At 39.9% G+C, this 15,487-nt stretch overlaps 1 non-coding gene across 1 annotated transcript; it reads left to right on the top strand.

Annotated features, from left to right (window-relative positions):
* Positions 1 to 1,327: 1,327 nt before the first annotated feature.
* Positions 1,328 to 1,431, top strand: LOC116484395 (small nucleolar RNA U13). The gene has a single exon (XR_004252567.1). It is a non-coding gene; the product is annotated as a small nucleolar RNA U13 (small nucleolar RNA).
* The last annotated feature ends 14,056 nt before the right edge of the window (positions 1,432 to 15,487 follow it).

The following is a 15,487-nucleotide window of genomic DNA, read 5'->3' on the forward strand; positions in this document are numbered from 1 at the left end:
TTTCTTTGCCACTAGGAAGGAAAACTAGGACATGACATTCTCTATAAGCACCACCAGGAAGGGCCCTGATTCACTATACAAGATAGAGGTCTTCCAATGATGTTCCTGAAGAATCCTGGCATACTCAAGCCAGACCAAGGTTCTCTGCAGCTAAAGTAGTGTAAGTCTAAAGTCATTTCCTAGACTTTCAGAGAAAACAATTAATGACTGTGTTTTCTAATTTTAACTCTTTCTCCTGGAATTTTTACTTCAAAATGAAGCACATATTTTTACGTGCTTATGCTAGAAATTAATATAACATGATGCTTGACTTATCAAAAAATTATGTATTTTATTTGCAGAGTACAAATATCATTATTTCATTATGTTCTGCAGAAAACACAAGGACCTAGATGCTGAACAATTTTGAGGACCATAAGTGCAAGAAATAGAAAGGACTTAGAAGACATTATTCTCCTTCACAAAGTGTGGCACCACTGCTCCCCCCAGGCACTCAGGCTGAATTATCATTGACGATTTGCTCTTTCTTCTTTCCCACCTCATTCAACCAGTCATCACTTTATAGAATATTTGCAATGCTGTCTTTTCATCTCCATCTTATCTGCCATTGCCCTGGTCCAGGGCCTCTAATTCCCCTTTCTGGACTACTGTAATAAGCCCTAATTGGTGTCCTTGCCTCCAGCCTCTACACTGCTACTGAGTAGTGAATCACATTTGCAATTAATCAATGTTGTAATCAATTAGTTCAGTCTCTGCTTTCCCAAGAGAGTAACTCCATCAAAGAAAGGATGGTGCCCATCCTGTCCAACACTGCATCTGTAATGCCCAGAACAATGACTGGCATGAGATTGGAAAGGCAGTGGGTCAATATTCCATCTTCTATCTCCTTTTCACCAAGCTCTTTTCTCCCTTTTAAAAGCATAGAGAACACTGTCCATTGTGTTCTACCACATAGATTTATCAAAGCTAAGCATTTTGCCGTATTTACTCCAACTTTTCTTTAAGAAATAAAGCACTGTAGATACATTTGAACCTCCTTCTTCAGTCTCATCCCCTTTTTCTTCAGATGCATCTGTTATCTTGCTTTTGGTGTTAACCATTCACATATTTATATTTCATATTTTTAATTGGGATTTTGAAAGCCCCCCCAACTGGTGACTCTCGTGTTTTAGCCTAGATGAAGAGTAGTCCAAAGTCCAGAGAGGCCAAGACTTGCATGAGGTCACTTAGCAAGGAAGACCAAGATAGCTCACGAGCCCAGGAATCCTGTCTCTTAGTTCGTGTTTTCCCAATACACCATGGTGCATCTTTTAAACAATGTGTGTAGATCCTTTTGCAGCTCATAAGTGTGATTATTGGGTTTTCATGCTCATGTGTAGGATGTGTTTCCCTCAAACCTTGCTATAATATCAGCACAGTACCTATCTGACATGAAAAACATAAAATATTTTTAAATGGGCTGGGTGCAGTGGCTCACGCCTATAATCCCAGCACTTCAGGAGGCCAAAGCAGTTGGGTCACTTGAGGTCAGGAGTTTGAAACCAGCCTGACCAACATGGTGAAACCCTGTCTCTACTAAAAATACAAAAATTAGCCGGGCACGGTGGTGGGTGCCTGTAATCCCAACTACTCGGGAGGCTGAGGCTGGAGAATCGCTTGAACCTAGAAGACGGAGGTTGCAGTGAGCCGAAATAGCGCCACTGCACTCCAGCCTGGGTGAAAAAGCTGGACTTCATCTCCAAAAAAAAAAAAAAAAATTTAACGTATATGAATGAAATCGATACCATACACTATGTCTCAGAGATAGTGCTAGACATATATATATATATGTATATTAGTTCATCCAACCCTCACTCTAGAGAAGAGAAACTGAGACTCAGAGAGGAGGTGAAGTCACCTTCCCTATGTTACCCAGCTAGCAGGTAGCAGAGGTAAAATTGGCCCCCTAGGGCTGCCTGACTTCTAATGCTGCCCTCTAGTGGGGGGACAGTATGGGAAAGACATGAGTTTTGAAAGCAGAAATCCCAGGTTTGTGTCTGGTTCCTCCCCTCCCTGCCCAGAGAATCCTGGGTAAGTTAAGTCCATTTAAAGTACCATTTATTGAATCTTTACTAAGCACCAGCAATCTTTACACATCACCTCATTTAGTTCCCACAGCCACACTCAAAGAGACATATTATTTTTTCTCCATTTTCAGAGGGAGAAATTGAGACTCGGGGAGAACGTACCATTAACAAGGAGCAAAGCCTGAAGCAGGACTCAGGATCACCAGCTCCAGAGACTGTGCCCCGAAATACCCCCAGCATGCTTTTTTTTCCTTCCTCTCATGGCTTAAGTGTTTTTTAATTTCATTTTTGAAATTATCATGTAGTTTATATATAACATATCTGATTAAAGTCTTGTAGCCAAAATATACAAAAACCTCTTAAAACTTAATAAAACAAATTCTCCAATTAAAAATGAGCAAGAGAGCTGAACACACATTTTATTAAAGAAGACATACAGATGGAAAATAAGCATAGGAAAAGGTGTTCAATGTCATTTGTCATTAGAAAAAATGCAAATTAAAACCACAATGAGATACCACTACATACCTATTAAAATGGCTAAAATCCATAAATCTGAAAATACCAAAGACAAAGATGCAGAGAAATAGGAACTCTCATATTTTCTTGGTGGGAATACAAAATGGTGTAGTCACTTTGGAAAACATTTAACAGTCCTCAAAATGTTAAACATAGTTACCTTATGACCAGCATTTCCACTCCTATATGTATAACCAACAAAATTGAAAATACATGTCCACACACAAAAAATTTGTTTAAAATGTTCATAGCAATGGGCATGACAGCACATGCCTGAAGTCCCAGCTACTTGGGAGGCTGAGGCAGAAAGATCCCCCGGCCCAGGAGTTCCAGGTCACAGTGTGCTATGATCCTGTCTGTGAATAACCATTGCATTCCAGCTTGGGCAACACAGAAGGACCCCACTGCTAAAAAAATAAGAAATGAAATGTCCACAGCATCATTATTGATAACCGTCAAAAAGTGGAAGCAACCCAAATGTTCATTAACTTATGAATGGATATGCAAAGTGTGGCATATCCATACAATGGCATGTTATTAGGTGATAAAAAAGAATAAAGTACTTATACCTGTTACAGCATGGAGGAACCTTGAAAATACTATGCTAAGCGAAAGAAGCCATTTACTAAAGGCACATGTTGGATGATTCCATTTATTAAATGTCCACAATAGGCAAATCCATAGGGACAGAAAGCTTGCCAGGGGATTGGGGGAGAAGATAAATGACAGTGACTGCTAAAGGGTGTGGAATATCTTTATGGGGTGAAGAAAATGTTCTAAATTTAGATAATGGTGATAGTTGCACAACCTGGGAAATATCCTAAAAATCACTGAATTGTACACTCTAAAGGAGTAGATTGCATTATGTATGAATTATATGTCTATTCAGATAAAGTTATTAAAATATAAAGCTGTAAAAATGAAGTAAGGCCAGCAAATATTGAAAACAATGGAGACAGAGTTGTGGGGCCGCCAGAAGTGTGTTTTTGGTGCAAGCAGTGAGGTCATCCTGGCAGAGGTGCTCTTGCCCAAAGATTGTTTTAATGACCTAGTTAAGAATGGCTTAGGGCAGGAAAAAAAAAAAAAAAATGGCTTGTGATGAGATTGGCTGTTTTTAAACAAACATGTGAAGGACTGAGAGCAGGTGTAATATCTATACATCATTCCTGTGTTCAACCAGAAACAACTATAAAAAACCCTATATACATTTTAATAAAATATATGACCATCAAGACAAAGTGCTAAAAGTTTTTAAGAAGAAGGCAATTAAAAAACAAAAAGCAACCGGGAATCAAATTGACATCTGATTTCTGAATAGCAACACCAGAAGCAAAAAGACAATGGAATAATGTTTTTAAATTTTTAAAGTAGCCTGAAACCATAAAACTCCTAGAGGAGAGCAAAATTATAAAGTTTCATGACATTGGTGTTGGTAATGTTTTGGGGCTGGGGATATGATAGCAAAACACAGTCAACAAAAGCAAAAATGGACAAATGGGACTATATTAAACTAAGAAGCTTCTGGTATTGGTGTGGGGGCTCACACCTGTAATCCCAGCACTTTGGGAGGCCAAGGTGGGTGGATCTTTTTTGCTCAGGAATTTGAGACCAGCCTGGGCAACATGACGAAACCTCGTCCCTACAAAAAGTACAAAAAATTAGCCAGACCTAGTGGCCTGCCTGTGATCCCAGCTACTCAGGAGGCTGAAGTGGGAGGGTCTCTTGAGCCCAGGAGGTCTAAGCTGCAGTGAGCTGAGGAGCTGAGGGTACACCACTGCACTTCAGCCTGGGCAACAAGTGAGACTGTGTCTCAAAAAAAAAAAAAAAGCTTCTACACAACAAAGAAAATAATAAACAGAGTGAAAAGACAATCGTCAGGGAAATGCAAATCGAAACCACAGTGAGATAGCACCTCACGCCTGTTAGGAGGTCCGTTATTCAATAAATAATAAAGAAAATAACAGATGTTGGTGAGGATGTGGAGAAAATTGGAACCCCTTTGCCCTGTTGGTGGGAATGTAGAATGGTGCAGCCACTACAGAAAAGCCACTACAGAAAACAGTATGAAGATTTTTCAAAAAATTAAAAATAGAACTACCCTAAGATCGAGCAATCTCACTTCTGGGCATTTATCCAAAAAAATTAAAATCAGGATCTCAGAGAGGTATTTGCATTTCCATGTTCATTGCAGGTACTCACAATATCCAAGTGGTAGAAGCAATCCAAATGTCCACTGACAGATATGTGGATAAAAAAAATATGATGTACACATATAGTGGAATATTATGCAGCCTTAAAAAAGGAGGTCCTGTCACGTGCTAAACATGGATAAACCTTAAGATATAAGACTAAATGAAATAAGCAGTCACAGAATGACCAATCGTGCACAATTCTACTTATATGAGGTGTAAGATGTGAAGACGATGGGTTGTCAGGTGAGCCTGTTGACTGATACCCACCACTAAGTGTTAGAAAGAGGTGCCAGGCCATCCACTTTCCAAGCTCTGCTTATGTATTTTTATTTTTATTTTAGAGACAGGGCCTCATTTGGTTGCCCAGGCTCTCAAACTCCTGGCCTCAATCGAGCCTCCTGCCTCGGCCTCCCACAGTGCTGGGATTACAGGTGTGAACCACTGTGCCTGGTCCTCTGCTTATGTACTGAAGAACTTTCATACCTTGAAGAACTTTTATGTTCAAAGACTGACATGATGAAAATGCCTTTTTAAAAATTGCGGTATTTCTAAAGTATAACAGTCTAATGTAAGCAAATAAAACATAAGACAGTTGAACATATTTAAAAGTTTTCAAGAAAAAAGTTCAAGCTTAGAATTTTATATCTAATCATATTGTTACTTCAAAGTGAAAATAAAAATATTTACCGAAGATACGCCACCTAAAAACTTTGAAAGCACTCTTGGAGGGAAAATCAAATGAAATGAAAAAATTAATTTACATCCTTTCCTCCAGTGTTCATGAAAAGAGAAACAAATTAATTTAGATGGATGCCTTATGAAATCCAGCACTTGAGCTGCAGGTATTTATCAAACTGATTTGAAAACTTGTGTGCACACAAAATCCCACACATTAATGTTGTTAGCAGCTTTTTTGAAATTAATATAACCATCAGAAAGTGAAAGCAACCAAGATATTCTTCAATTGGAAAATGGATAAACAAACTGTCATCCATCCAAACAATGGAGTACTATTCAGCCATTAAAAGGAATGAGCTATCAAGCCATGCAAAAACATGTGCAAATCAAATGCATATTGTTAGGTGAAGGAAACCTGTTTGAAAAGTCTCCATTTATACGGCATTCTGGAAAAGGCAAAGCTATAGAGACAGCAAACAGATGAGTGGTTGCATGGCATTTGGGAAAGAGAAAAGGTTGAGTAGGTGAGGCACAGGGCATTTTTGGGGGAAATGAAACTATTCAGAGTGATATTGGACAGGGGAATAAGTGATATTATTCATTTGTCAAAACCTATAGAACCTTACAGTATGAAGAGTAAACTCTAATGCATGCAAATTAAATAAAAATCATTTAGGAAGTTGGAGGATACCTAGATAGGATGAAGACTGAGGCACAAGAATTTGTGCATGAAATACGTGAATGTATGAAAGGTATGAAATAACCTCACTGATCAGAGTGCTGACCGAAGTGACCTTGAAAATGAATGGAGCAAAGCAAAAGGAACTGCAGACAATTACTGTACTTTAATTGGTAAAATTGTTTCCCTTAGGGGCATAGGTTAACAATTTTGAAGCCACTAAACACATATATAGATATTGATCAATTGAGTAAATGGATTGCAGATGTTGGGAGCCAGGCTTCTCACTGGTGGGAGGTTACAGACAAGTTACAGGGAAGGTTAGAATAATACATGATAAATTAGAGTAGGAGGCATCAATATGAACTCATGGGTAGCCTAATATTGATACAAATGGACACATTTATAGATATGCATATGTACATTGGTAAGTATACACACATATATTTTCTTGCTCTGTCAGCTGAGAGGGCCTGAAGATGATACCCCAGTATCAATTAGCACACCCAGTGCCCAGATCTTGCTGTCTAACACCATTCTCCAATAAAAAGAACCAGGGCTGTTTGGAGAAGCAGCTGATTCTACGGCCAGGGCAGGAAATATACAAGATGATCCTGGGACTTCTTGTAGTGCCAGAAAGTGAAGAAGTGCTAAACACACACATAACAATAGGGCTGTGTCAAAGGGACACATGAGTCAACATAAAGAGTTCCCAACGGCTCCCAACAATTAGAGTGAAATAGTGATAACAATTATAATGCAGAATTGAATTATAATCCACAGCATAAACATCCATTGGTTCATACTAATATAAGTAAATGATTAAATAAACAAGTGTGGAAGAATAGGTAAGTTTCCTGTGCAGAAGAATTCCAAGTAATTTATGTAGATGTTCCTTCCTCAAGGAACATCTGGAGTGCAGTGGTACGATCTCAGCTCAGTGTAACCTCCACCTCCCGGGTTCAAGTGATTCTCCTGCCTCAGCCTCCTGAGTTGCTGGGATTACAGGCATGCACCACCATGCCTAGCTAATTTTTTGTATTTTTAGTAAAGATGAGGTTTCATCATGTTGGTCAGGCAGGTCCAGAACTCCTGACCTTGTGGAGCATAACTGCACACTCCTTAGGTGTGGGCTGTACATAATTATTTCCTTCCAAGAGCACAATATGGCAATGGGGGTGGGAAGCATAGCTTTATGGTGGAGAAACTGGCAAACAGTACCTTGGCCAGCTGATAAATGTTAATATCAACAATAATAAGTCATTTAGATAGTATGAATCCCTGATATGATGGATGAGAATGGCACTTTTTCTGTGGTCTTCTTCTCCAAAACTCCAAATCCCAGTTGAATCAAAAAAAAACAAAACGCAGCAAACCTCAACTGAGAAACATTCTACAAAACAGCTGGTTGGTACTTTTCCAATCTGTCAGGGTTATCAAACACAAGAAGAGCCTGAGAAACTGTCACAGTCTACAGGAGCCTTAGAAGACATGATGATAAAATATAATGTGGTATCTTGGTTGGGATCCTGAAATAGCAAAAGGACATGGGTAAAAACTAAGGACATCTGAGTAAGGGATGAATTTTAGTTAATAGTAACATAGCAATATTGGTTCATTAGTTGTGACAAATGTACCATACTAATGTAGGGTTTTCATAGAGAATGAGTGTGGGGCATATGCACATTATCTGTACTACCTTTGCAACTTTTCTGTAAATTTAAAACTATTCTAAAATAAAAAGTTCATTTAAAAATAAAATTTAAATTTAAAAAATAACATAAAAATTACTTTTCAAACTTTTGTATATAGTTCTATGAATTTTAACACATGCACAGATCTGAATAATGGCCACCACAATCAGGGTACAGAATAGTTCTATCACTTTCAAAATCTCTCTCCTGCTATCCCTGTGTAGTTATACCCTTCTGCCACCCATCCCCTGGCAACCACTAATTTGTTCTTCATCAATATAATATTGTCTCTTCAAAAGTATCATATAAGTGGAATCATATAGTATGTGACATTTTGAGGCTGACTTCCTTCACTTGCATTATGCTTTTGAGATTCATTCAAGTCATTGTGAATATTTATTGCTAAGTAATATTTCATTGTATAGATATGCCACAGTTTGTTTATCCATGTACCTGTGAAGGAGATTTGGGTTGTTTCTAGTTTTTGGTGATTACAATAGAGCTACTATAAACATTCAAGTACATTCCACACCTGTGAAAGAAATAGAGAAAAAAACCATGTACATGTCTTTGTGTGTATTACCACCATTATTTTTATTTTTCTTGGATAAACACCCAACAATGGAATAGCTAGATCATATGATAGGGTATATTTAACTTTGTAAGAGACCGCCAAACTGTTTTGTTGAGTGGTAACACCCGTTGGTGTTCACATCAGCAGTGTATGCGAGTTCTAGTTGCTCTACAGACTCTCCAGCACTTGCTGTTGTCAGTATTATTTTATTTTAGCCATTAATATTTTAAAATTTAAGTATAACTGCATGTTTTCAGAAACAATGAATAGAATGACTTTGTGTCTTTACATTTTATATATGTGGAATAATACTAAATATTTATATATTATATATTTATATATATTTATATATTATATATGATATATTATATATATCATATAATATATATGATGTATATATTATATATATATAATAGAGACAGAGAGAGTCTCACTCTGTCACCCAGGCTGTGCAGTGGTGTGATCTCAGCTCAATGCAACCTCTGCCTCCTGGGTTCAAGCAATTCTCCTGCCTCAGCCTCCTGAGTAACTGGGATTACAGGCATGCACCACCATGCCTGGCTAATTTTTTGTATTTTTAGTAGAGACGGGGTTTCATCATGTTGGTCAGGCTGGTGTCGAACTCCTGACCTCGTGATCCACCTGCCTCAGCCTCCCAAAGTGCTGGGATTACAGGCGTGAGCCACCGCACCTGGCCACTAAATATATTCTTTTGATACTCGCTTTTTATTCTTTCAGTGTTGCTTTTGAGATTTTTAGTGTTGATTCACATATACCTAGTTCATTCACTATAACTGCAATATGGTGTGCTATTTTACAAATATACTAAAGTACTTATGCAAGTCCCCTAGGGATGGCCATCCAGCCTGTTTCCAATTTCTTACTGCCTAAGGCAGTGCTAAAATGGACATCCTGATCCATATCTTTTTGCACATAAATGTGAGACATTTATGTCCTAGTGAGAATCACTAGGACAGTGATTATCAAACCTTTTGGTCTCAAGATCCCTTTACACTTTTAAAAATCATTGAGGACCCCAAAGAGCTTTTGTTTATGCATATTATACCTGCCAGTGTTGACCCTATTTGAAACTAAAACTGAGAAAATATTAGGTCTTTATTTAATAATTTTATAAATAATGTTACTTTAATTTTTTAAATGGCACATAGAAGATAAACAAGCATATGTTCATTGCTAAAACAAAAAGATTAGAGAAAAGAGTGAAAGTGTCTTATACTTTTAAAAATCTCTAATGTCTAGCTTAAGAAATTGAATTCTCATATCTGCTTCTGCATTTAATCTGTGTGATATCACATATTATTTAACTTCCAGAAAACTCAGCTGGACACTTATGACATAATGAGAATGAAAACGCAAAATAGCATTTTAACGTTATTATGAAAATAGCTGTGGCTTCATGGACCCTTTCTGGGGCACTCGGGAGAGAACTTCGAGAACTGTTGTCCCAGGCTACACACCTGGAAGAGGAATTGCTGGGCTATGTAGTCAATACTGTCTAATTGCTTTTCTTTTTTTTATTTTTTATTTTTATTTTACTTAAAGTTCTGGGATACATGTGCTGAACGTGCAGGTTTGTTACATAGGTATACATGTGCCATGGTGGTTTGCTGCACCTATCAACCCGTCATCTAGGTTTTAAGCCCCACATGCATTAGGTATTTGTCCTAATGCTCTCCCTCCCCTTGCCCCCTTGCTCCTGACAGGCCCTGGGTCTGTAATGTTCCCCTCCCTGTGTCCACGTATTCTCATTGTTCAACTTCCACTTATGAGTGAGAACATGCGGTGTCTGGTTTTCTGTTCCTTTGTTAGTTTGCTGAGAATGATGGTTTCCAGCTTCATCCATGTCCCTGCAAAGGATATGAACTCATTCTTTTTTATGACTGCATAGTATTATTCCATGGTGTATATGTGCCACATTTTCTTTATCCAGTCTATAATTGATGGGCATTTGGGTTGGTTCCAAGTCTTTGCTATTGTGAATAGTGCTGCAATAAACATATGTGTGCATGTGTCTTTATAGTAGAATGATTTATAATCCTTTGGGTATATACCTAGTAATGGGATTGCTGGGTCAAATGGTATTTCTGGTTCTATATCCTTAAGGAATCGCCACATTGTCTTCCACAATGGTTGAACTAATTTACACTCTCACCAACAGTGTAAAAGCATTCCTATTTCTCCATGTCCTCTCCAGCATCTGTTGTTTCCAGACTTTTTAATGATCACCATTCTGACTGGCATGAAATGATATCTCATTGTGGTTTTGATTTGCATTTCTCTGATGGCCAGTGATGATGAGCATTTTTTCATGTGTCTGTTAGCTGCATAAATGTCTTCTTTTGAGAAGTGTCTGTACACATCCTTCATCCACTTTCTGATGGGGTTTTTTTTTCTTGTGAATTTGTTTAAGTTCCTTGTAGATTGCTTTTCAAATATATACTTTCAGTAGCAGCACACGTGAGTTCCCACGTCCTTATATTTTCAGCAATACTTAATGCTGTCAGGCTTTTTAATATTTGTCCAATCTGATGGGCATGAAATTGTGTCTCATTGTTGTTTTAATATGAACTTCTTTGATTATTGGTAGACTAACTCTTGCTCTATCTTTGCACACTTGGCCCAGGCTGCCCCTTTTGGTCTAGACCATACTCTGTGAGAGAAGGCCGATGTTTACCTCGTTCAGAGTCTGGCATGGACCTGGCACTCAATATAGTGCTTGTTATTTTAACATGTTATTATTAATGGCATCATACAGACATAAAAACACTTCATCTTGTGCAGATTATTGTACCATTCTCGTTGGTTTTGATTTCCTGTTATTATGTCTATCTGCCTTATAAGGAAGGCCCTGTTTTAAGGCAAGGATTATTTCTTATTCATTTCTTTTTATTCTTTCAGATTAGCTTCTTAGGAAATGTTTGTGGATATGTAATTTTTTACTTATATATTAAGGGACATAGTCTTCCCTCAAGACCTGGACAGTCCAAGGAGAAGTGACACTCTGGTATCATTCCAGGCAGACATTTCTTCTCCCTCCTTGGTCTGGCCTTGTTGCCAGCATGCTGGAGGGTCAGCACTGTGCCATGTTGGGTTACCCTCCAAGTGGCAGCATTCATTCTAGGACAGAGGGGCAACACTGCTTTCCCTAGGAAGAGAGGAAAAGCCACTTAGTCTTTCATCCTGGATGCATTTCTCATCATTGTAGACAGAATAATGGCCCCCAAAGATATCCAGGTCAGAGGCAGAGATGCAGAAGTTGGGGTGATAAGAGCAATAAGCCAAGCAATACAAGCATCCTCTAGATGCTGGAAAAGTCAGGGAAACAGATTCTCCTTTAGAGCCTCCAGAAAGCAAAGCAGCTCTGCCAACCCATTTTGGACTTCTGATGGCCAGAGCTGTAAGATAATTAACTTGTGTTGTTTTAACTAAGTTCATGGCAATTTGTTATAGCAGCAAAATAGAACCTAATACAATCATATACCCAGAGACAGCATTTGCCTCCTTATAATACATGCTTATGTGTGAATGAGTTTTCCTTAGAACAATTCAGTCATTTTATGTTAACCTATTTCTAAGTTTGGCTTCCCTACCAGACTGTTAGAAAGCAGGCTCCTTGGCTGTCTCATCTACTATTGTGCCTATCTCCAGTGTCCTTGTCCATCTGGTTACCCACTACAGCCCAAAAACCTGTCATGGGGCCTGGCACAAAGTAGGCTCTTGAAAAATATTTCTTGAGGGAATAGTACATCTTGACATACTGTTCCAGTTATCTATTGCTGTGTAATAAACTACTTCCAAAATATAGTGGCTTAATATGACAATATTTATTTTGCTCATGAGCTCTGCAATTTGGGCAGGGCTCAGCCGGGACAGCTTGTGTCTGATCTACTTGGCATCAGCTGGGACAGCTCAAATGCTTAGGGCTGGTGTCATCTGAAGGCCCAATCACTACCATGCTGGTTGCCAGCTGGGACCTGAGCTGGGGCTGGGGCTGGAACACATACATGTGTCTTCTCCAGGTGGCACTTGGCTTCCTTCCAAAATGGTGGCTGGGTTCCAAGGGTGAGCATCTCAAGCGACCCGTCCAAAGTTGTGTTACCTTTTAAGTTTCACCACAGAAGTCACATAGTGCTACCTTCCCAACTGTCACAATCCCAACCAGATTCAAGGGGTGAGATGGCAGGTGGGCAACATGGATGCAGAACGCATGGGATGGGACACATTGGTGCAGCCATCTTTGGGAAATGCAATCTGCCACATACATATTCATCACTTACAGACATTTATGAAGTATGCTCCATATGCTGAACACTGGGTTTACAATGGTGGATCATACAGATGGGGTTTCTGTTGCCATGGAGTTTGCATTTCAGTTGGAGTGTTGTCGGGGGAGGATTTAGACATGTAAACAAATACATAAGATAAAACCTGTATGCATGGGTTAGAAGGAGCATGCTGTTTATATACATCAGTCAGGGAAGGCCTTTCTGGGAATGTAACAACTTCCTGAGGCTGGACTAACTGGAAGGAGCCATCTGGGCCAGCAACTGTGGGCAGCATGCTCCAAGCAGAGGGAATCACAAATATCATGGGTAATATTGGCATGTCAATGACACAGGAAGAAAGACCATGTGGCTAGCATGGAAAGATCTCAGGGTGCAAAGTAACGATGGAGAGGCAGGTGGGGGCCAGATCATATAAGAATATGCTGAATAACTTGGATTTGACTCCTGAGTGCAACAGAAAGCCATTGGAGAATCTTCAGCAGTAGCATAATCTAAGTTACTAATACATCATTCATGCTTTCAAAAAACAAAACTCTGGTAGCCTACTTTGAAATGGAAGTGTGGAGAATTCTATCCACCACCACAATTTTCATTCATTCATTCATTCTTTTGTTCATGACACTTTGCAATTATTATATAGTCGGAAATAACATATGCATATAAATCAATATGCTGAAATTAAGTATTACAACTTTTAAATCATGTCTTTCAATTGATACATATATATTGAATGCCCCCCAAATATTGATATTAACAAGCATTCTTTGCCTGGAGCTTGGTGGAGGAAGTTAGGACAGTAAGGATCCTGGGGATGCCGATCTGTGTCTCCTACAAGCTAGGATTGGCTGTGTGTGCTTAGAAATCACAAGCTGCAGCACTTAGCCTGGATGTATTAAAATATTTTACCTTTTTTTTTCTGTCTTGAGATAGGGTCACACTCTGTCACCCAGGCTGGAGTGCATAGAGCACGATCACATCTTACTGTAACCTGAAACTCCTGGACTTAAGCGATCCTCCTGCTTCAGCCTCCCGAAGTGTTGGGATTACATGTGTGAGCCACTGCACCTAGCTCTTTTTTACTATTTGAACATTTGACTCTAGCCCTTCCCTGCTGCCAAGACAAGGTCTAGGAGAGGCCACAGATGTGAGCTCCAGGGTGGGCTGGTTAAGTATTCAGGTGGATCATGATAAATGGAAACCCAGCTTTAATCTAGTGGTTCTGCCCCGGAAGGCCAGTGTGCGTTCACAGGTAGCTGGCAATGTCACCTGAACATTCTGCATAGATTCTCCCTGGAAAAGAGCTAGAGAAAGCGGTGTCCCTGCCACCCCACACAAATCTGCTTGATGACTGGGCCCAGTGGGGAGGGGATTTGCTCAGCATGCTGGGTGGAAGCTGCCCTGCCAGAGAACTCCAGCTTCAATTAAAGCCATTAAACAGGATGAAGCCAAGGACCATATCCCCTGTTGGGCCCCTTCCACCAGAAGTCTGAGCTAGCAGAGCTGAGCCTTGAGGAGGGGCAGTGCTGTGAAAGCCTCCAGCCAGCAAGCGTTAATGGGGCCAGCGCCCACTTTCCACTCAGCAGAGCTATGCCCAAATAAACAGCCCATTTCCCACCGCCCCCACCCCCACCCCAACCTCACCAAAAAAAGTCTCTGGTTTAAGACACAGTGGGCCAGCTTAGGAGGAAATACTCCAGAATGCACTTTACTTGCAATCACTCTCTAACCAAGTCCAGTTAGGCCTCTAGGGTGACCAACCATCTGGTTTGCCCAGGACTGAGGGGTTTCCCAGGTCATGTAATGTTAAAATTAAGGAAGTCCCAGGCACATCAGAAAGAGAGGGTCACTCCACCTGTTTACCTCAATGCCCTCCAGTTGTGACACCAAAACAAAGACCAGCTGCACTGTTTTCCCGAGTTGCTGTAAATCCTAGGAGTCACCAATTTATACCCAGTTGTCTTAGATACAAGCCCTCTCCCCTAGATTGCCCTTTAATATCATTAGCTACCATTTATTGGGTGCTTACCACCAGGAGCTTTGAAAAACACTCTCCAATTATTATTTCTATTAATCCTCTTATTAATCCTAAGAGATGAGCAACTTTATTCTTATTTTCTAGATGATGAAACTTGGGTTACAAGGGCTTCAGTAATTGCTCAAGATCACATCAAAAGCACGTGGCAGGCCGGGCATGGTGGCTCACACCTGTAATCCCACCACTTTGGGAGGCCAAGGCAGGCGGATCACTTGAGGTCAGGGGTTTGAGACCAGCCTGGCCAACAAGGCGGAGCCCTGTCTCTACTAAAAATACAAAAATTAGCCGAGCATGGTGGCGCGTGCCTGTAATCCCGGCTACTCAGGAGCCTGAAGTATGAGAATCACTTGAACCTGGGAGGTGGAGGTTGCAGTAAGCCAAGATCACGCCACTGCACTCCAGCCTGGGTGACAGAGTGAGACCCCGTCTCAAAGAAAAAAATAAAATAAAATAAAAATAAAAATAAAAATAAAAGCATGTGGCAGAGCCAGGTCTCGTCTTTTTGACCTCCAAGCATGTGTAACTATCATGCCATTCTGCCTTCAAAAAGAACTGACTCACTGGATGGACAGTACCTGTCCTTGGGGATGTGAGCTTATGTCTTGCTGCGACCACAGTTATATGTATATAAGATGGATGCCCTTTTTATGGGATTTGTGTTCCTCTGCTGCCCAACCTATTTTTCTGAGAGGAGTCTTCTTCCCTAGCCAGAAGCAAAGTTTCTGGGGATTGGAATAAATCAG

This window comes from Hylobates moloch, unplaced genomic scaffold, assembly GCF_009828535.3.
Source record: "Hylobates moloch isolate HMO894 unplaced genomic scaffold, HMol_V3 SCAFFOLD_15, whole genome shotgun sequence".
Classification (NCBI taxonomy): domain Eukaryota; kingdom Metazoa; phylum Chordata; class Mammalia; order Primates; family Hylobatidae; genus Hylobates; species Hylobates moloch.